The sequence below is a fragment of the Brachypodium distachyon genome, chromosome 4 (genome assembly GCF_000005505.3).
Source record: "Brachypodium distachyon strain Bd21 chromosome 4, Brachypodium_distachyon_v3.0, whole genome shotgun sequence".
In the NCBI taxonomy this organism is placed as follows: domain Eukaryota; kingdom Viridiplantae; phylum Streptophyta; class Magnoliopsida; order Poales; family Poaceae; genus Brachypodium; species Brachypodium distachyon.
Window position 1 is genome coordinate 11816936 of NC_016134.3, and position 22367 is coordinate 11839302.

The 22367-nt window shown below is 50.3% G+C and overlaps 1 long non-coding RNA gene across 3 annotated transcripts; it reads right to left on the reverse strand.

Moving 5' to 3' along the window:
- Positions 1–13335: 13335 nt before the first annotated feature.
- Positions 13336–16007, reverse strand: LOC104581317. 3 transcript variants are annotated; one of them, XR_001407631.2, is made up of 7 exons: positions 15373–15576; positions 15245–15288; positions 15047–15138; positions 14592–14960; positions 14313–14378; positions 13616–14112; positions 13336–13538 (listed from the first exon to the last, which is right to left on the reverse strand). It is a non-coding gene; the product is annotated as an uncharacterized LOC104581317 (long non-coding RNA). The 3 variants fall into 3 exon arrangements; XR_001407630.2 differs by adding an exon at positions 15583–16007 and having other exon boundaries at positions 13340–13538; positions 15047–15288; positions 15373–15488; XR_001407629.2 differs by having other exon boundaries at positions 13339–13538; positions 15047–15288.
- Positions 16008–22367: the final 6360 nt, after the last annotated feature.

The window sequence follows — 22367 nt, forward strand, 5'->3', positions numbered from 1 at the left end:
CGGCCGTTACCAAACGACCGGGCGTCATAAAGCTTCCACTGTTGGCAACGGGGAGCAACACTTTGCCCTTTCGCCTCCATCCTCTTCCGCATCTCGCATCCCTTCGCTCTTGCCAGCTTCCGCCCTCGCTTCCCATGGCGCCCCCCACCACCAGGAAGGGGAAGGAAGTCCAGTCTTCGAAGAAGCCCGCGACCAGCAAGACCGAGGCGGCACTCAAAGCGGCCGCCGCCAAGGACCAGAAGAGGCGGGAGATGCGCGCAAAAGTAGCCTTCTTCCGCTTCGGCTACAACGGCGAGGCGCTGGGGAAGCTCCGGCACGCTGTCGCCTCCAACTTCAACGAGCACGGGGAGACGCGGATCTTCCCGGCGGGCGTCGAACACCAGGCTAACGACTTCCGGTGTTCGCGCTCTTCCTCCTCTGCGGCATGGTGCCGCCCTTCTCTCTGTTCCTCCACGCGCTGATGGAGTCCTATTAGTTGCGGGTGGCGCAGCTCCACCCCACCTCGCTCTTCCTCCTCGCCACCTTCCAGTTCATCTGCGAGGCGTTCGTGGGGGTGATACCGTCGGTGGGGCTCTTCCGCCATTACTTTTACCTGCGCATCGACAACGCAAAGGCGATGTCGTCGGGGGTGGTTTTCCGCGCCCGCGACCAGATGAAGTCGGAGTTCATCGTTCGGTTGGGGAAGAAGATCGAAAAAGAGTGGCGGGGCGACTGGTGCTGGGTCCGAGTGGAGGACCCCCAGGAGTTCATCCAACCGCCGACAGGGCTGCCGGTGCCCCAGATCGGCTGGCAGGACAGGTACCACCGCGACGCCGACCTCCTCCCCATTGTGGAGAAGATCAAGGCGTTGCGGCTAGCGGGGCTCACAGATGTAGACGTGGCGCGCACCTTCGTCCATCGGCGCATAGCCCCGCTGCAGTTGCGTTCCAAGCCCGCGTGGATGTACACGAGCTCCGGGGACAGGACACGCCTCCAGGCGGACGGCATGGACTTGGAGTCCCTCAAGACGTGGGTGAAGGGGATCTCCGGAGAGGTCTTCCAGTCGACAGAGTTCCCGTCGGGGGTCTCCGCTCTCCATGCCGGCATCAAGGCGCTCAGTGACATCGTCGGCGCCTTCCCGCCCTGCAACGAGTGGGGGCTGATGGACGACACCCCCACCCGCGTCCCGCACGCTCTCCCACAAGCACCCCGCGGGAAGCAGGTGCTCGAGGAGAGCGAGGGCGGGTCCGAGCCCAGCTAGCCCTCCCTCCGGTTGCCGGACGACGAGGCGGGCCAGTTGGCTGCGTCCCCGGAAGTCGTCGCCGTGGAGGATGACGACGAGGAAAGCAGCGACAGCGCGCCCCTGATCCTGAGAAGGTCGAGGGCGTTCGCGGCGGCTGCAGCCACTTCCTCAATAGCGACGTCCGCCCCGGCAGCGGCCCCTAACCTGGCGGCGGCCGCCGCTCCGGGGGCGCCCGTTGGTAGCGTGACGGCAGCCGCGGCAACAGGGGCCGCGAGTGCCTCGGCGGCGGCCCCTGCCTTGGCGGCGGCGGCCAGCTCCGCGGCGGGAACTGGTCCCGGGGTGCCCGCCGGTACCCCGGCAACTCCAGCACCTGCGGGGTTCTCCGGTGCCCCGGCGACGGCCTTCGCTCCGGTAGCGGGGGCCTCCAAGAGCTTGGTGCCCGGCGTCGCGGCGGCATCGCCATCGACACCTAGAGCTCTCCGGGTCACGACGACTCCGCGGGCGCCCACGGCGCCGCCCCCTCGGGGGGTCTTCCGGGGCTTCGCGCTTCGACGCAACCCTCCGAAGTCCTCCTCGCCGGCAGGCGCCAGCAAGAGGGCGAGGAGTGATTCCCCACCCGGCTCGCCAAGCAAGAGGACGCGCGCGGACGGTGGCGGCGCCACCGACCCCGCTGCCTCGGGGGCCAGCGTCGGCGCGGGCGTGCCCCTTGGCGACCCAGCCCAAGCGGAGACAGAGCCGGCACCAAGTATGTCTTCGTTGATTCTCTGCAACTGCAATTCCTGCTAGCCAAATTCACAACCATACCTTCTCTTTCTGCAGCGAGTGGCAACTCGCCCGCGGCAAGACCCTTGGACGCTCTCGCTCGCGCAGGCGAGGTAGGGGAGGCTGCACCGGCAAGCCGGACGGCCGCACAAGGTAACCGCCCTGGTCGCCCTTATTCGCCTTCGATAGCACCAGCCATCGCCGACCCTCATGCTTTTCCACAGTTGCAGGCACCAACGCGCTCGCGCCTGGAACAGGCGCGGCCGTGGTCGACCCCGACTCGGTCGTCGGGACCGCGGGGGCGGAGGTGGAGTCGGAAACGGCTCCCGTGTCCGCCCCTGCCGCGACGGACACAGCGGCAGCAATGGGGACTGCCGAAGCTGCGGACGTGGCCGGCTCGGGCTCACCCGTCGTCCAGCAGGGGACGACCCCCGCCGGAAGCAGGGAACCCTCTCCAACCCCGGTGTCCCGGAGCCTGGGCGTGGGGGAAGTTGTCGGGGAAGGACGGCAAGACCCCCGGGAGCAAGTTGGCGAGTCCCTGCTGGACGCTTGGTCCGACAGCGAGGACGAGCCCACGCACACCCAAGCAGTGCGCGAGTTCGTCGACGAGGTTGTCGAGCGGATGCAGATGAAGCTTGAGCCTGAACCCCCCGTCGACCCCCCGGCCGAAGACGGCGACAGCTAGCTGCCGCAGCTCCCTGCTATACTCGTTGCTTCCCCTGTACCTCCTTCTTGTTTGCTTTTCCTGCAAGTATGGCGCTTAGCACCGTTTGGACAATGACCCTTTTGATTAGTCCATGTAACCATTCGACACTTAGTTAATCAAGCTTGATAGTTTGCTCAATTTTTGTCCTTTATTCCCGAGGCCGCCTCGCGGGGTGGTTCCCTTAGCCTTTGCGTGTCCTGCCTTGTGTTGCGGGGGGACTCACGCACGCCTCACCCTTGACCAGACCAGGGACCCGGGACGGACCCGCAGTGCCGACCTAGGGCCAAGCGGTAGCGGGGAGTCACTCCGCTTGCGGGGTAACCACTCCAAGCCGTGTCCTCCCGGGGCGGACCCGAGGGCCACACGGGAGCGCACTCCCCCCGCAAGCGTCCCTTCTAACACTCCGGCTACGCACGGGATCCGGGGCCACACCCAGTGGGCAGTGCTCAATTTCGTTCAGCTCTTAGCGAATGTTCATGTTCAGATACTTAGCTTTTCCGTTTGGTCCAATGTTCCGCGATGCTCTGCGGTAGTGTGCAGACGGGGCACTGCCTCGGTAGGAAACCATTTGGGGTACCTGTTCAAGGGAAACGATCTTGGAGGGATGTGGCGGGAACGCAGGCGCAGGATCGCCGCCGCCGGCAACCGCCGCCGACGATGCTACCACCACGCTCACGCGGCAACCCTCGCCCTCAGGGGCGGACCCTGGCCTGCAGGGACGAACCCTGGCTTAGGAGGACTCCGCTCCGGGAGAAGCCGCGAGACGGCTATAACGTCCTCGGCGCCGGCTTCGCCACACCCCGAACGGCGGGCACGGGTGACGAGGTGGTTATAGCCTTCCAGTGACAGTCCCCGCAACTGGGGAGACCTGGGTTTTCTCTAGGGAACTCGTCCCAAGGGATGCGACGACCCGTGTTACCCGGGAGCTAAACTGCTCGAGGGCCGCGGCAAGGACGCGGTGATGGGCCGGAACGAGCGACGAGCGCCGGCACCGGCGCCATCACAGTGTCCTCGCAACGACCCGCGCCCGAAAAAGGCTCTCTCAACGGGAATGCGGCCGGGTCCCTATGATAGTGCACCCGCCGGCACAAGGCACGGATGGCATGCACTACCATAGAGTATCCGCGGCAGCCCCTGCTCCTTGCGGAGGTGCCCTTCGAAGGGGGCGACAAGGGCACTGTGGCAATGCACCCCGTCGGCGCCGGACGCTAATAGGATGCACCACCACAGTGCCTCTGCGGCGACCCTCGCCCCGGAACCGCCCCTTTTGGGGAAACGCAGCAGGGGCACAACGGCAGTGCACCTGCCGGCGCGGGACGCCTAGGGCATGCACTACCACCGTGCCTCTATGGCACCCCTCGGGGTGGGCTCGATGGAGTGACGCAGCAGGGGCGCGATGGCAGCACCCCCGCCGGTGCTAGGCGGGAAGCACCACCTCCGCGCCTCCGTTGCACCACCTACCTTCACGGCCCCGAACCCGGCTTCGCTCTGAGCCATTCCGTGTTTGGGGCACACCTTTTATAGACGCAGGAGGGAGGCTTGCCACAGCGTGCGACGGATCCGCGCGGCGTCGTGGCGCCTTTCCCTCGAACGCGGCGCCGTTTCCGCCGCCATGCTTACCGGGTAACCGCGGCACATGTGGCGGCAAGCCATCAACTCAGAAGCCTTGGAGTGCGGGGAACCCCTTGTGTTGCGGACCTCCCTCAGCACAAGGCACCGGTGCATGGTGCGACCCGTGGGCAGCTCACGGGCACCACAGTGTACAAGATTCCTCCCTTTCCTGCAGGTTAGACTCTTACCATATTCGAGGTGCTGCAAAAAATTTCGAAACTTACGAAAACAAGTAACACAGGTAAAACAGATAGATCTCTCCTGCTTCCCAGCCCCTGGCACAAAGGGGTCAATGCCAAACGTGGATGTGACCATCCCGGGAACCCGGGGGAGGGGGCCACGCGTCGCGCAGCGGTGGTACCCCGTGTGCCACTGGTGGGACACAACCCACTTCAAACTGCATAAATAAAGTGGACATGCAAGGGATGAATAAATAAAATGTAAATGCAAGGGATTATTGAATGAAATGTACATGCAAGGGATGAATAAATAAAATGGACATGCAAGGAATGATTGAATAAATACCGCTGAATCCAGGCAGGGTGTATAATCCAATTTTCCTTAGGAGTGCGCGTGACAAGGGGCTCGACACTCCCAGGATGCGCCACCAATTGAGCAGACCGATGCTTACTCTCAATCTCTGGAGATAGCAATGATACTCTCTGCATTTTGTGCCTGCAACATTTATAAACATAGTTAGACATACAAATTAAAGTTAAGCATAGTTAAACCGAGAGTACATATTAAAACATAGTTGAACAAAGCGTAAAAATTAACACACAGTCCACACAGAGTACAAATTAAAACATAGGGCACAAATTAACACTTAGTTTCACGGAGTACAAAATAAAACTTAGTTCCACATAGAGTACAAATTAACACATAGTTTCACGGAGTACAAATTAACAGATAGTTCCACATATTATACAAATTAAAACATAGGGTACAAATTAACACATAGTTTCACATATGCATGATAAGCCTAGTTTCTTCCTCTCCCTCGTCGTCCACGTCTCCCTCTTCCACGGGCAGTAGCTCCACCAGTACCGAAAGTTGGACAATAAGTGTCGCTATGGCCAAAATGGTTGCATAGAAAACATTGTCGTGATGGTCCTCCGGCTTCAGATTCATACATATCATTTCGGATGCACCTGGACGGGCGTCTGCCTGTGCCTATCCGCAGTAGCCCGGGGTCAGGGATGTACCGCCTTTCACCAGGGGTTACCTTGTTGAAATTGCCCATTGCACGAAACCCTAGCATCTCACCCGTTCATGTGCTAAGCACAGACTCTTTCAGGTAATAGGGAGACACAAAAGAGATTGCGTCCATCCCTAGCTGCCCGCAAGCAGCAAGTACATGTGAGCAAGGAAGGTGAAGCAACTTTGGTTTGTTGCAGGTGCACTCACACGTTGGCCACGCTTCATTTCCAATCTTCACCTCCTGTGTCCCCAATTCATTTCCAACGCCAAACTTGTCAGTTGGCAAGCCCACCTCAAACATGTGTTCTTGATTACCGATGGCGATGACAGTATGCGACCTAGCTTTTTCCATCTTCTCATCCATGTACTTCATAATCTTTTCACAGTACGGTGTATTTGGGTTGTTCATGATATGCATTTCAGCTCTCTGGCGTCTTTCTCTGAAATATTTCATCGTGCCATGGAAAATACCCTCGACGATGGCTGTAAGTGGTAAAACCCTATTTCCCCTCAGGACAAAGTTGTATGTCTCTGCCAGGTTAGTAGTCATGACGCCGTACCTAGCGCCACGTGTGTCGTGCAGCAAAGACCACCACTCCAGAGGCTCGTGCTCTATCCACTGCTGAAAGTTTTTAATCTGCCTCCCAACCCTTCTCCTAGTGCCGGGTGGGTCAAACCCTGGCAAGTCACAAAGCCCAACAGGTTCTTCCTCAGATGGTCTTGTTCCAACTGCTGTCTGTGCAGCCACTGCAGCTACATGTGCTGCTACCGCCGCATTTCGTGCCGCTGTCCTCTCCCTAACATGTTTCTTCGTGAACTCATCAAGATAACCACATATCCTAGTGTACTTCCATTGTTGGTTCTATTTGCAGAGTTTCTTGAATAGATTCATAAGTGACTTGTTCCTGAACTGCGAGAAGAAGTTGGCCCCCAAATGCCGCATGCACCAACGACTCTGCATGTCCTGCCATGGAGTCTGTTCATCAGGCCCAGGGTTTGTCAGTGTCCTTATCGCACTGAGTATGCCTGCATGTCTGTCATGAAGGATGCACACATTCGGCTTATCATGCACAACTGCTCTCTTGAGCTGCCTGAAAAACCATAACCAAATTTCAGTGTTCTCACCCTCCACGAAAGCAAATGCGAGCGGAACGATTTGATTGTTGCTGTCTTGACCAATGGCGGTCAAGATCTGCCCCCTGTATTTGCCAGTGAGAAAAGTGCCATCTACGCATAACACCGGTCGACAATGATGGAAAGCTTGGACGCATACACCGAAAGTGAAGAACAGTCGTTGCAGCACCCTCACAGTTGGATACTCCGGGTGCACGAAGTGTTGGATGTCGACATAGGTGCCTGGATTACGGGCTTGCAGTGTATGGAGGAGGCGGACAACAGAGTCGTACGAGTCGAAAAACGAACCAAATCTTTCCTCAAGAGTCCTCTGCTTAGCCCTCCAAGCCTTGCCATACGAAATTTTGTACTTAAACCTTACCCTGACCTTATGCATGATGGCCTTCACTTCCATTGCTTTGCTCTCCACTATCTCCGTGTAAAGCAACCGAGCAAGAAGCGTCGACGAGAGGTTACGATGGTCTTGAGGGATACTGGGAATGACACATGTGTGCAACACCAAGTCACTCACAACCCAATCTGTGTCATACTTAGGAACATAGCCATGCACCCTCCCGGGACAATCTATTTGTTCGCACTCCATTGTCAGATATTTTTGTGAAGAGACTGTTGTTTTGAAAACCCTTTGCGTGGACATTGCCCAAGCAACTATGGCATCCTGCAGATGTTTCTTGTCAGGAAATCTGGCACCCTTCGCAATGTTGTTTTGATGATATTGCCATGCAGAGTCATGCCCATCGTTCACAGTCATAGCTGAAGAGAAGTGCTGAGTGCTGATTCCATGATGCAGGAATCGGCACCTCCTCTTCGTCCGACTCATGAGACTCATCGTCATAAGAACTACGACCATCTGTATCTTCATCCTCCATCTCGTTCTCCAAGTGACCATCTTCTTCGTCCGCATCTGCCTCGCCAGTGTACTCATCCTCTCCTACTGCCCCGGAGCTCTGGCCTGATTCATAACCACCACCTCCAGCATTCGACACAGAGTTTGCATTGGACAAGTCATAACTTGATTCACCCTCGCCTTCAACTGGATTGGTCTCATGAGCGACAACCTGGATTAAGGCGACAGGTGTAGTTTCCCTTTTCTCGCAACTTTCTAACCAGCGCACCCACTTTGATGTCCGGTCTATCGGCCTCAAAACCCAGAAAATATTTGAACTTGACTTGGTCCACAATGCTTGCACACGGACGGTGTATGTTTCAGGATTGACCGCTAAACATCCTCCCAACCATTCCTGCAGCTGACTAAACGTCCAAGTTTGAGGGGCCGTTAGATCCAACTCCACATACTTAAACTGACTTAGATCAGCTCCGTGCTCGGTTGTTAAGACAGTACCGGAACCGTAGTAAAAAACAAACTTCACTACACCGGACATCTCTGATGCCTAAAAAAAATGTTTAGACACGTCAAATACTAAGCAGTACGGCATATAAAAAATATTAATACGCGTCAAATAATGAGCAGTACGGCATATTAAAAATATTAATACGCGTCAAATACTGAGCAGTACGCCATATTAAAAATATTAATACGCGTCAAATACTGAGCAGTACAGCATATTAAAAATATTAATACGCGTCAAATACTAAGCAGTACGGCATATTAAAAATATTATGACGCGTCAAATACTCACCAGTACGGCATATTAAAAATATTAATACGCGTCAAGTACTTACCAGTACGGCATATTAAAAATATTAATAGGCGTCAAATACTTACCAGTACGGCATATTAAAAATATTAATACGCGTCAAATACTCACCAGTACGGCATATCAAAAATATTAATACGTGTCAAATACTCACCGGTACGGCATATTAAAAATATTAATACGCGTCAAATACTAACCAGTGCGGCATATTAAAAATATTATGACGCGTCAAATACTAACCAGTACGGCATATTAAAAATATTAATACGCGTCAAATACTAACCAGTACGGCATATTAAAAATATGAATACGCGTCAAATATTAACCAGTACGACATATTAAAAATATTATGACACGTCAAATACTAAGCAGTACAGCATATTAAAAATATTAATACGCGTCAAATACTGAGCAGTACGGCATATTAAAAATATTAATATGCGTCAAATACTTACCAGTACGGCATATTAAAAATATTATGACGCGTCAAATACTAACCAGTACGGCGTATTAAAAATATTAATACGCGTCAAATAATGACCAGTACGACTTACTAAAAATATTAATACGCGTAAAATACTAAACAGTACGACATTAACCGTTATCCAAAATAATGAGCACTATCAAACGCTAAAACATACTTCTGGCATCACCACCATTGCTCCAATCAAAACATATACATTGAAGCAGTACACACGTATCCTCATAAACCTATACATTATAGGATAAATACGTCAGAGATTAGGATTTACTCTTGAAGCGTGTGAACCCAACCTCGAGCAGCCTCACGGTCAGCGGATGAGCACCACCACCTCCAAACTCCTCCAAACCACTAACATTGCTCCAACTTTGCACCACAAAATTAGCTCCACATGGCCAATGAAAACAGTAGATCGAGGTGTCTTTGGGTGCCAACTAGGTAGGGGATGTGATTTTGTGGGTTAAATGGGATCAAAATGCACTAATTTGGGCTAGAAAATGGGGGCATTTGAGGAGGAAATGAAGAACAAGAAGAGAAGAGAAGAAACGAGCAGAGGAGGAAGAAGCAGAAGCAGTGGGCGTGGCTGGGCTCACGCGGGCACAGGGGAGATGGGAAGGAAAGGAAAAAAGAAAAAGGGAAAGATTCCCCGGCCCACCAGCCCGCAGTCGGCCACGGCGAGGCCGACTGGCCAGTCGGCCTGGGCGAAGCCGACTAGGCTTCAATGGGCCTGGGCCAGGCCGCCTGGCTGGTGAGGGCTCGCGCGGTCGGCAGCCGGCCTGCAGTCGGCCTGGCCCAGGCCGACCGGGCCTAATCGGCTTGGGCCAGGCCGACTGGGCCCATTCGGCCTCGCCCAGGCCGAGGCCGCATTATTTTTGTAAATTTTGAAAAACGCGTATTATTTTTGAAAATGATTAAAAAATTCGTATTATTTAAAAAAAAATAGCCAGAAAACAAACATGACTAGTTCACTACTTTGACAAGTTCTGCCAATATCATAAAAGGATAACTTTCTACATGAACAATAAGCTAGGTTACAAAAACACCACACAAAGATGAACCAAATAAGATTGCCACTTCACAAGAGGGAGCCTAAAAAATATATTTGCAAGAAAATGATAGACAACAAACTTACCACTTCATGAACTCGGTCTTGACAATAATGGTGGTAAGCCAAAGTAGGAGTGGACAAATCTGGAAATTGGCGCTGGTCCATAGACCTTCTTAAGTTGGGATGTCTTGACCTCCAGCAAACATAATTCTTCTAATGGTGCACTAGTATCGAACCGATCTTGATCTGGAATGCCTTTAAGTAACACGAATCCCTCAGTTGCACCCACAGTATAATAGTGACATCCACGACCACGAGGCAACGGTATAACAACTTTTAGCTGACAAGAGCCATTGTTATTCTCCTGAGTGGTATGATAGAGATAACATGAGCCATTTGGACAGCAATCCGAGACGACAGTAAACATCCCAAGGGCTCCTTCTGTAGGCAGAACAACAGAAGACGTGCACTTGCTCTGCGGAGGCAGATTCATAAGCTGCATATGGTCGCTGGAGCGAATGCTGGCAGCAGAGAACTCCATGGTCCGCGTGTCCATCACAAGCACCTTGTCATTCCACCGTGCTATCCAGTAAAAGCAGCTGCTGGAGTACTTGAAACGGGGAATTATCTTTCTCCAACTTGGGTCATCTATGCCAAGTGAACTCCAACTGGGAGAAGCAGCTATACACCATTCTCCAGTGGTGGAAGAGAAGACAAATGTGACTATCTTGCTCCTGCAGTTCACCCAGAAGATCACCCTGAATGACGTCTCCTCCTCATCCTCGCCCGAAGCGAGCCTATGCTGGAAATTACGAACGTTCTTGCGCTGGACGCCTCCTTGAACCAGATCCACAGGCAATGGTGGGAGCACCAAGTATCGCCGCGACAAGGGGTCGCATACGGCAAAGACTGTGTGGAGGATGCTGCGGCCAAAGCAGCGACTGGACACAAGGAGGACCCGGCCGTCGCGGACGTCGCAGGCAAACCATGGGCTGAACAAATTCTTTGGTTTAGGCGATGGGACAAATGAGCAGCTGAAATCAGCGGCGTGGACGAGGGCGCGGGCGATTGGCGCGGAGGGGTGGGGCTCCTGGGCTGGATAGAAGCCACCTTCGCGGTCGGTGACGAACCCTAGGAGTGGCGGCGGGTGGAGTTTGCGGTAGCGGCGGAGGAAGGAGCGCCGCGTGACGATGCGGCGGAAGGAGGGGCTTGCGATGGCGACGCAGCCGAGAGCCTGTGGGTGGGGCAGGCGCACGAAGATCTCCTCCAGGATCACGTCCGCGAGGAAGGGGACCTCCGGCGTGGCCATGGCCGGCGGCGCCGCCTGGGTGGAGAGGAAGGGGATCGACGGCTCGCTGGGGTTAGGGTTTCGCTCCGTCATTTCAATTTTCTTTTTCTTTTTGTCCTAGTATAAGATTGCTCCACTATTTTGACACACAGAAATGCTCTTTATTCTAAAAAAATAAAACTGTTTTTACCAATGTATATTACTCCGCATATTTTTGGCTTATTGTGCATATTTTTGGAGTATAAAAATTCTTTATAATCGGAATAAAAAGAATGTATCTCACTCACTTATTGTGCATATTTTTGTGCCGACATAGCATCCAGGTCCGGATATGTACTAGATACTACCGCTAGCACGTTTGATGTGTACTTCACATGCTTGTTCATGTGTACTTTTGGCTTGGTCACCGTAGAGCATGGCTTTCTGCTTTTCGTTTCCCCAAACTTTGACACGAGAGATGGGCATACTCGATAGCTGTCTGGCATCCGCACAAATAACTCTTCGAATTAATCTGAAGTTTAGTCTCTTTGAGGTATATGGCACAAGCTAAGTAGCTAACCACACTAACTAGGAGAAAAACCCATGCACTCCAGATATTATATCCCAACATGTGTCAGGAAAAGCCACAACCTTCTCGGAAAAATTGCCAAAAGGTCAACCGTCTCTCTCAGATGTCCGGAACATAATTTTCTTACGCGACACACAAATGCACAAGTAATTTCTACATGTTCATTACTCCTTCCGTTCCTGAAGTCCTAACTTTGTCCTCAGTCAAAATACAACATACCACGGAACAAGGGAAAAAATGATAAAAACAAGAGGAACGCCGCCACGCAGGCTAAGTGGCAAGATGTCGGACACTGATCGAGAGCTTGTTGATGATGATAACTGATACTCCGTGGATGCTTAGCTAAAGCTCTATGTGATGTTTAACTTTATTCATCTGCCAGCCACGGCACAAGCACAAGCACATATATTCCGAGACATATGTGCCAAAGCCATGCATATCACTCTTAATTAATTATTCGTACACAATCATGCTTTCATGCTGCTCGCATCTCGGAAGGTCTGCCGAGGGAGCGTTGCGTCCAATGTTGGACCTTCGTCCACCTCGAACGCCACCGTCATGCCCATAGACGTATGGAACCCGTAATGATAGTGTAGGTACCACACTCCTGGGTTGTCCACGACGAACCTGATGACTGCCCACCCGAGCCTCGGCACTAGTACAGTGTTTCTCAACGGCGGATCACCAGGTTATATCCCTTGGCATCCCTCGCCGGGGTCGTAGTTGCCGAGCCCATGTGCGAGGACGAAGAAGTCGTGCCCGTGTAGATGCATCGGGTTGGACTCGCTCTGTCGCAATGCCGTGCTCTGAAACACGATCTCCACAGTGGCGGTTTATAGGAACCTCCTCCACACTATCGCCTTCAACGTCAGTTCTAGTTGGGCCTCCTCTAGACCCTGTGGGATCATCGCTTGGTCAGTGAAGTTGTATGCCCTCGGTGGCCTATCAGGAAGTTCATGTAGGGTACCTGCATTGCTCATGTCATCGTGGTAGTGTGCTTCCAGCAATGATGTCGTCACTGGGAGCTGGAAGGAGACATCGTTGATGGTTGCCACAAGGAATGATCCGTTCCCTTCACTCCTGTCACATGATCCATGGACTCCTGATCTAGAGATGGAGCCCAGGGAAAGAACGATGAACAAACGCTCATCGACGTCGACCGGCAATGGAGGCCCTCGCAGGCTGGTGAGGTTGCCGTGGAAGTAGAAGGACGTAATTGTGTCATGTTGGTCGGGCATCTCGGGCACCATTAATGAAGCGTCGGCACTGGATGGATCTTAACAAATATGTCTTGCCTTGCTCCACATCCAGAATATAATTATCTTCCAGCACACCTGCCAAACCAAATTCGCACAAACCAGAAGTTAATTCTGGTACATGCATCATGTAACAAATATATTATATAGTTTTTTAAACAACAAACGTGGCAACTACTACATGCAAGTGTAGCCCAATATTAGTTAAACTAGATAATACCCCGCGCGTTGCGACGGGATTTTGTAGCGATGTATAAAAGAGAAAATACATTGTAAAAATGCTAAATATGATCCAATCAAAATATATTTTTATTTATTGAAAACTATGAAAAGATTTGCTATTTTTGTCGTCAGGTAGGATGACTGTTACATGTCTTTTTCCATTTTTTATGTATTCAATTGTGAAGAAATGCCGATCAGATGTAAGAATTCTTGTGATGTCTGCACATGAAACTCTGTCTTGGCTCCTTCTTTCAAAGTTATATGCATCGGCTGTTTCATAGGATCATTGAGTTCTTGGATCGCCTCATCATACATCTTGCAAGCCTCTCTTTGTGGATGAGTTGAAGGTGAGAGTATATACTCTATGTTCCTCGTTTGCATGCTGGATGAAAAAACTGTATATGATCAAGAGTAGTTGCATGGAAGTGAAATAGAATTTTATGATGAACTGAGTAATACCTGGTTTTCCCTTGGTGTCAGCTCCATGTTTCAGAGATTGTGAAGACTGTGGCATGGAAGTGGTATTTTTACTTTGATATTGAAGGAATGTAATACCAGTGTTGTTGATATATAGATGGTTGACACCGTTTTTAAAAAACATTTTATGGTACATTACAGCACCTCCTAAATGAATGTTACTAAAAGTTTTTATTACAAGAGTTTCTGAGCATTGAATTGTCATAGGTTTATGTGGCTGTGCCTTGTGCCCGAAGTGGTCAGCATACAGATCTTAAGTGAACTTGAAGTAGTCGGCAAAGCTGAGAAGAAAGTGCAGATGTTTTATTCACTGCGATAGATGCATATACATGCACTGGACCGACATCAAACAATATTAATAAGAGGTCTGATTGATTACAATTAGAGGTGGTCAATGGTGACCTGTAATTTTGACTCAAGCAACACTATAACTAATTTTAGGTACTCCTGATGTTGCTTCCTGCATGGTCGATTATGTCCTGCATGTTTTGAAAAAGAAGTCAGAAAAGGGATAGAGGAAAAACTCTTGATTATGTACTGCAGTTACAGACTTGCAGTGACAACAACTTAGAAATTAACGATTTCAATTTTCCTGTAATAAGGTGCAATGCTATTGAGGATAAAAAAGTGAGAATTGTGGTTGCCATATTCGGTTTGAGATATGAGAACATGCACGTACTCATGCTTATTCCGTTTGACATCCTGAATTTGCTTTGTTCCATCTGTAAGCTCCACTTCATTTTCACTGCGCCATGTAAATGATTGGTTAATTTATCAAGCAAAATGGTTAGACCAGACTAAATATGACAATTTGTAGCTGCAACATTGCCTTGCCTTTATACATAAGGTGAAAACAATGTACTTAATATGACCTTTGCATGAATGCATCTTGCTTAGTAGTTAATTTGTGTGTTTTTAAATTCCATGCTGAACATGAAACTTTGTCATGATTTCATACCTTCCTTTGTTCGTCAGATCATGTTCTGTAAACTGAATGCTTCGTTTTGCTGCAGACTTGCTTGCAGAAAAATATTATTTCTAATTCATGTGAACTCTGAACAGATTAGTATGTACAGAGAATTGTCTTAAAAAAAATTAAAAAAAATTACATGAGTTTGTTTTTGTCTGTATCAATAGCTGCAGATTGGGGACAGGGAGGCGCATTATTGCTGGAGTCATCTTGTGCGTCGACAATTGGACTGTGGGTAACAAAAAATTGATATGGATGTTGAAATAGAGCTTTTAATTTCAATGTTATGATTCATTTAAACCTCTGGGTACTCATGGCTGAAGATGGATTGGCAATAAGTTCCTTGCTTGCAGATGACTGAAAAAAAAAGTATAAAATTAGTAATTTTGCATAATATGGTTGTAGCTAGGACGAAATGGATAAATGAATATGGATTGTCTAACCTTTGTGGAGGGCAGCATTTGTCCATTGTCAGCCGAGAAGCTCTTTATTATGACAGCTTATGTGAAACTGGATGTTGAATCAACCTTCATTCCTATATGGAATAATTTGGTTTCACGAACGTCATTATCAAGGGCGGCCACATGTTCTGCAGCATCTATTTTCATATTTTGAGAAACATGGATGGCATCTTGCCTGACCAATTCTGCAGCAATAGTAGTGAAATCAATTGGCTCCAAATTTCCTGAAATACAACGTAATCAGAGATGGTACAACAGTAACAACAGCAAGAGAAGGAACAAAAATTAGAGGTGATAGCCTTGTGTACCGATGCAAGCAAGTCTAGCTTTCCGTCGTGCAAAATCGAATCAAATCATGGGCCCTTTGTACCGATGACAGCCACCTCCAAATTTCAGCAAGCAACACAGAGAACCGAAGCAAACTCTGGGCCGGCAAAACATCAAACAGCTTGTAGTCAGGACACATACATAAGAGACTGAGAAGAAAAAAAGAGCAAACAAAGGGTAGGAGAGTAGACCTGCCAGAGCAAAGGTGGTGCCAGAGAGGGCAACTTGAGCAGCGGTACGGAGAGGGGTTTAAAGGATGAAGATGGTGGCGTCTCAGTTCACCCGAACAGTTTCTGTGCCGCATTTACAGAGCAATAGATGAATGCTTGGACGTGGGGCCGTTTCTGAAGCATTGGTGGCTAGGAGAGCATCGGTCGCGGCGGCACAAGTCGATTTGCAGCGCACATAAGCGGCACGCAGAGGGAAAGAGGCATGGCGCCCAGCGCGTCGGAAATGGATGCGCACGGCAGCTTGGGAGGGCAGGCGGTGGGTAGGCCGTAGGGGAGTGGCGCACATCAGGGCCAAGCTCTGGTGCAGGGGAAACGGGAGCACGGCTGCACAAAAAAAACACGGGAAAATCGATCCGATTGATTTTTTTTCTCCGGCTGCACAGGCCGGCAGGCTGCTGGTGGGATGTTAACATGGCCCAGGCGCCTAAACGCGACGCACGGCTCGCTCGCGGGACGCCACGGAAACGCAAAGTCGAGGAGCCGGAGGGAGGTGAGCGGACGGGAATTACTGCTGACCGAAAAACTGGGCTGCTGACATGGCACAAATTTTAACATGATTGGTTGATGACGTGGATAGGCTGCATGTCGAGAGAAATATGCTAGTGGGTTGTTTCTACTTAAATATAGAGGATTATTGTACGGACTACGGAGTAGTTCATTTGATCAGACAGTAATTACCAGAGCAATTGTACAAATCTCCAGGCTTTCCATTGATCATTGCAGCACTTGGGTTGTCATGGAAGAAACCATTCACCATCCTCCTGTCCAACTCAACAAGGTCCATCTCCCACCACTCACCTGCAATAGTACAAGGCATAGTACAATCATCAACAAGTACATCAGACACGACAGAGGAGGACACCTCTCTCAGGGTACTTCTGGCACAATGCATTTGTCGAAGGAACCTATGATAATGGGGATCTCCTCATGAGCCTTGGGAAATGGGTACGAGCCGAAGGCGGCGGCGGCGGCAGGCGGATCTCGGCCAGATAACCAGGGCGCCATGGACGGTTGCCCGGAGGGACGCCACATGAGCGTGCCACCACAGTGTGGCTTCCTGCCCGGCGACGTTGAACATGTAGGTGAAGTTGTGGCCTGGCTGGATTGGACACTGGGTTATCATCCCTGCTCAGTTCACCCAGCCGTTCAACCTTTGTTTCACCCCATGCCTACGTGGCCATACATGTCGCACGGAAGAAAACTATAAAATGAAGACTAGAAATCAGAAATCACTCCCCCTCCTCATGCACGTTTTATGTATTTCAACTCTGTATTTTCTCCTGGGGTTCAGTCTCTCAACTCCTCTATTGGCAATAAATAGCTCACTGCGGCTGTTTCGTCAAAAAAAACATTAAAATAAAGAGGCAATCTTATAATTTTCCCAACACACAAAATCCATCTGACAATAGTTAAGTCGACAATCCAGGCTTGACTGTGGGCCAAACCGGCAATCACTGTTTGTATACGTTCTTAAGGCCACCAATGACCCAAAACAGTAAGGCCAATGTGTAGATTTCAGGGACTATAAGGCGGAGGTTTGATTTCTACCGGCTATACAAGCTCAAGGTTTCAAACAGACTTTATTGGCAGAAGTCGCACAATGATCTCAGGCTGGACTGCTCTACAAGCTCTGGGTTTGAAACAGACTTCACTCTAAAATGAAAAAAAAACCCGACAACAAGCAAATGAATCAACTTAAGGAGAATTGATTGCCAATGGATTGTGAGTCCATAGGGTGAATCATTGACGACATGAACAGCCAGGGAGTCTTCTTCCCTGACCTCGATCATCGGGCCGGGAGCTGCCCGTTCACCACGGTGGCCAGCGTGTCCTTGCACAGGTGATTCATGCTCACCTGGCTCACCTATTGCACCAGACATGTATCATTCCAACCATTTCGAACAGATCACAAGAAAAAACTGTAAAGGGTTGGGCCTAGAGTGTTGAGGTTACGTACGACGAATGTGTTTTCGACGGCCGCCGCGTAGCCACTGGCGGTGCAAAACGTAACAGAAGCAGGGAATTGGTTGGAATCGCACAGCTCTCCACAGGCTGGCTGGTTTGCTTTATATATCGAGAGTATCGTACAGATTACAGATTAGTTCAGATTAAAACCGACTAGGGTGTTAGGTTAGATACTAACAACTCTAACTCTATCTCTAACTACAACTCATTAACGCGTGTAGTGCACAACTAACTCTATATGTACAACATATTTAACATCCTCCCTCAATCGAAACCGGGTAGTGGAGGTTGAGATTGCGTCTGCACCTGACGAACGGATGCGTCGGTAGGGGCTTGGTGAAGCCGTCTGCGACTTGATCTTTTGAGGAAATGAACTTGATCTGCAGTCGCTTTTGAGCTACCCGTTCTCTGACGAAGTGAAAATCAACTTCGATATGTTTGGTTCTGGCGTGAAACACAGGATTGGCTGAGAGATATGTGGCTCCAAGGTTATCACACCAAAGTACTGGAGCACGATCTGTCATGAGGCCAAGCTCGGATAGAAGGGATTCAACCCAAACAAGTTCAACAGTTGCATTTGCCAGCGACTTGTATTCTGATTCAGTGCTCGAGCGTGAGATAGTCGCCTGCTTCCTTGCTGACAGCAGCTTTGACGATGAGCCTATCAAGACAAGGCCGAGTGAGGTTGTGTCCCGAATATACCGCAGAATCCTTTTTACTGACATCCAGTGCACCGAGCTTGGTTCTTGGAGAAATTGATAGACTTTGTTTACTGCGAAGGAGATATCCGGACGTGTGATAGTGAGCTACTGCAAACCTCCTACAATGCTCCTGTAATGTGTGGCTTCTTCGGCTGATAGAGGATCACCATCCTCCTTACTGAGTTGATCACTCGATGACATAGGTGTGGATGCCGTTTGCACTTATCCATCTTAGCTTTGATCAATAGCTCTTCAGCATACTTCTTCTGAGTCAATGTCAAGCTAGAGCCACGTGCATGTACTTCAGTGCCCAAGAAATAGTGAAGCTTACCAAGATCCTTCACCGCAAAGGCTTTGCCAAGTTGCTGGATGAGCGCATCTGCCATACTGGAGGTTGAGCTAATCATGATGATATCGTCAACATAGACGAGCAAGAACATTGTCACACCTTGCTGGCACCGAAAGAAAAGTGACGTGTCTGCTTTGGAAGCCTTGAATCCTAATTCACATAGGATAGAGCTTAACCGTGCATGCCATGCCCGTGGAGCCTGCTTGAGACCATACAATGCCTTCTCCAAATAACATAAGTGAGAGGGATGGTCTGAGCTTTCAAATCCGGGTGGCTGCTTCATGAAGACCTCTTCTTCAAGGTGCCCATGCAGAAATGCATTTTGGACATCCAATTGACGGAGATGCCAGCCTCGAGACACAGCTATGGACAACAGCAACCTAATAGTGGTAGGCTTAACAATGGGACTGAAAGTATCTTCATAGTCATAGCCATACCGTTGCTTGAAACCTTTCGCAACTAGCCGTGCTTTGTAATGTTCAATAGACCCATCTGCTTTGCGCTTGGTCTTGAACACCCACTTGCAATCAATCACATTCACCCCCGGTCAATGCGGAATGAGACGCCAAGTTTGGTTCAGCATGAGAGCTCCATACTCAGCTTTCATGGCATCGTGCCAATGTGGGGCAGCTAGAGCTTCAGCGACAGAAGTCGGTTCGCTTGAAGAGTCACGAACAGCCGCATAGGTGATCGTTCCATCTGTCCGGATATAGGGCTTCTTGATGTTGTTCTGCAGGCGGGTGCGAGCTCGAGGTGGCGGTGCAGGAGGTGGCGACGCTGCTGAAGATGCGGCAGAGTCGGAGGGCGCGACAGAGTCTGCCGCGGCAGACTGAGAATCTGCCGCCGCGACAGAAGATACCGCTGGAGAGCTTGGCGGGGCGGCGTCTGCCGCGACAGAGGATGCGGCAGAATCTTCTTCCCCATTTGGATTACCCATGAGATCATGGATCCGTGCACCTCTAACTGGATCTGCACCATGGTTAGGAAGAAGTACAGGAGAGTACGCATAATCTGCAAGTTGGTCATGCGATGCAACAGATGGAACTAAGGAAGAAGATGGAGTAGCTGAAGTGTGAGGCATATTAGCAAAAGGAAAAACATGCTCATCAAAGATGACATCGTGTGAAATGTAAACACGACTGGATGGGACATGCAAACACTTATACCCTTTGTGAGAGGGGCTATAACCGAGGAACACACACTTGTGAGACCTAAAGGAAAGCTTGTGAGAATTATAGGGACGAAGATTGGACCAACAAGCACACCCGAAAACTTTGAAGAAAGAGTAGTCAGGTTTCTGTCCTAGTAATCGCTCAAGTGGTGTTTCCATGGAGATAACTCTACTTGGTGTTCGATTAATGAGAAAACAAGCAGTAGTGAAGGCATCACTCCAAAAACGAAGGGGAACCGAGGCATGTGCTAGTAATGTAAGCCCAGTATCGACAACATGTCTATGTTTGCGTTCAGCTGTACCATTTTGTTGGTGTGTGTGAGGACAGGACACCCTATGAGTGATGCCAAGATTGTGAAAAAAGGTGTTGAGTTTGTGATATTCCCCTCCCCAATCTGTGTGAACATAGATTATTTTGCTATGGAGTAGACGCTCAACATGCTTTTGAAACTGAACAAACACAGAGAAGACATCAGATTTGGACTTAAGCAGTTAGAGCCATGTGAATTTACTGTATGCATCAATAAAACTCACATAAAAGCGATGTCCACTAACAAAAGTTTGGGCAGGGCCCCACACATCTGAATATATGAGCTCGAGAGGAGCTTTTATTACATATTCGGAATTGGAAAAAGGAAGTTGATGACTCTTGCCTTGTTGACAGGCATCACACACATGTTGTCTAACATTTTTCTCTAAATCGACTGGAAGTTTCCTAGAATTTAAAACATGTTGCACAATCGGCAACGCTGGATGACCTAAGTGACAATGCCATTGCTCAGAGGAGGTCCGGATGCCGCTGAAGACTGACTTGCAGGAAGAAGATGTGGTGTTGTCGTTGACTGCATAGAGATCGCCGCGACAGTGACCACTAAGGACCGTGTTCCTTGTGTCCAGATCCTTAAGAAGAAGATGATTAGGATAAAATTCCATGGAAACATGGTTATCAGTAGTAAATCTTCTAACGGAAAGGAGATTACGAGTTACAGAAGGGGCATGTAACACATTGCGAAGTTTGAAAGTTTTATAACGAGATGCAAGTGCAACTTGACCAACATGCAGAATTTGCATACCTGCTCCATTAACTGTGTGGACGTTGTCCTTGCCGGTGTAGGGCTGCTTCATGGAGAGCTTGTCGAGCTCTCCGGTCAGGTGGTCCGTCGCCCCTGTGTCAGTGTACCATGCTGTGTCGATGGAGTAGGAGGGCGTGCTGCCTTGAGGGCCTCGCTGTGCAGCAGCAGCAATGCACCCTTCGTTGCCCATACCGGCAAAGTCACGCTTGAACCTCTTGAAGCACCTGGACGCGTTGTGACCTACCTTGCCACATAGTTGGCAGATGGGCCGATCTTCACCATTGCCGCCATTACCAGCTGTGGGAAAGGGCGCACCGCCGCCACCAGAATTGTTGGAGTAGCTGGGGCGAGGTGCGACCTGCTTGTACTCATGCCGCTGCTGAGGTGGGCGGTAGGTGTTCCTGGTGCCGCCGCCATATCCGTCCGCCATGTTCGCCGAAGGAGCGACAGGCATGTCGTCTGCCTCCCAGCTTGCCAGCTGCTGCTCATGATTGAGCATGTGAGAGAAGATCTCTCTCTCGGAGATTGTCCCGCCGACTGTGATGGATGACACAATCGAGTCATAGTTGGAGTCGAGACCAGCGAGAACATAGGCGACGAAGTCGATGGAGGTGAGGGGCTGGCCGATCGATGTAAGTTTGTCGGACAGCGGCTTGATCTTGTTGAAGTAGTCGGTGACGGACGAGTCTCGCTTCTTGATCTGCGAGAGTTGACGACGGATCTGCAAAGTACGAGCAGTGCTTTGCGACGCATAGGAGGCTTCAATCGCCGACCACAGTGCATGGGACGTACCCAAGAACAGAAACTGACCGAGTACACTCTCGGTCATGGAGGAGAGCAACGCCGACATGATCGCTTGATCCTGCTTCTCCCATGCATGGTGAGCAGGGTTCGGGCGTGACTCGGCACCGTCTTCATCGCTCTTGGCCACCGTCTCCGGCGGACAGGCGAAGGTGCCTGGACGTAGCCATAGAGAGCAAGGCTTTTGAGCAGTGGCGCGACCTGTGCCTTCCACAGGAGATGATTCTCCTGACCTAGCTTGATGGTGATGAGGTGCCCGAAGGAGATGCTGATGAGGTGCCCGAAGGAGATGGACATCATGGACCCAATGCTCAGGGTCGCGCCCGTGGAGTTGGAGAGAGAGGCAGCTGGTGTTGTCGAGTGAGCCGTGGCTGCGGAGGTCGCCGCCATGGTCGAAGCAGAGCTGTAGGAGGAAGTCATAGCCTGGGATCGATAAGCTCTGATATCATGTAAAACGTAACAGAAGCAGGGGATTGGTTGGAATTGCACAGCTCTCCACAGGCCGGCTGGTTTGCTTTATATATCGGATGTATCGTACAGATTACAGATTAGTTCAGATTGAAACCGACTAGGGTGTTAGGTTAGACACTAACAACTCTAACTCTATCTCTAACTACAGCTTATTAACGCGTGTAGTGCACAACTAACTCTATCTGTACAACATAATTAACAGGCGGCCATTACGA